The following is a 1,009-nucleotide window of genomic DNA, read 5'->3' on the forward strand; positions in this document are numbered from 1 at the left end:
ATATTATTTTTCAATTGTAATCTTTTAATTCTGTAATTTTCACAAATAGTTTCTTCAAAAGTTGGTCAAAATTTAGGCTTCAAATTCATTCTCTCATAATTCTCTATCAACCTAAGGAAGACGAAGAAGCTAGGATTCACTCCAAGCTCATTAATTCACCATTCATTTTGGGCTTTGAGTAGCAAGGTATGTGGATATTCACTCATGGAGTCCGTTCCTCCATGGGGTCCCCAACGTTCTCAATTTCTCAATTCAATTTCAATTGATCAAATTAGGGTTCTTCTTAATTCTTCATAGGTTCTTTTCAATTATGATTCAATTGATTGTTTTCTATCTTCTTATGCATGAATTGAGAGTATTTACATGATTTTGAGTTGAATTCATATAAACTCATTCTTGATCCATGATATTTAGCAATGAACTTGTGAAGAACCATGACCCTATGAACTATAAATTTTGAAGGATGATGCATGTCTTATGAAAATGATGTTTATGATTATAGGGTGGTTTTAGATGAAAGTATCGATGTTGTGGTAAATTCGTAGTGGAACTGGTAGTTGGTGAATTCATGAAAGTGGTAGTGTGGTAGATGGTAGTGTGATAGGTGAGTATTTTATTTTAAAGATTTTATTATAATATTCTTTTGCTAAGTGTCTTAATATTGATATCTCTTTAATATTATTTTTTGGTGGTGCTAAATTCATGGTAATATGTAATAATATTTATTGTAATATTCTTCCGATAGTTGTTTTAATCTGAATATTTCTTTAATATTATTTATGATATACTCTAGATATAACATATCTTGGGTTTTTTGGTACATATATAAATTTTCCGCCATTAATTGTTCTAATGGTTTTATATCTTCCATAGCTCCTATCCAATATTGTAAATATTCGTAATTCATTTTAATCTGAATTTATTTCTAAATTGTACCATTCTATTCTTTCATTATCTAAATATAGATCTTGTAAATCTATTTCATACCATTCTTGATTTAATATATCTT

The sequence above is a fragment of the Solanum tuberosum genome, unplaced genomic scaffold (assembly GCF_000226075.1).
Source record: "Solanum tuberosum cultivar DM 1-3 516 R44 unplaced genomic scaffold, SolTub_3.0 scf00045, whole genome shotgun sequence".
NCBI lineage: Eukaryota > Viridiplantae > Streptophyta > Magnoliopsida > Solanales > Solanaceae > Solanum > Solanum tuberosum.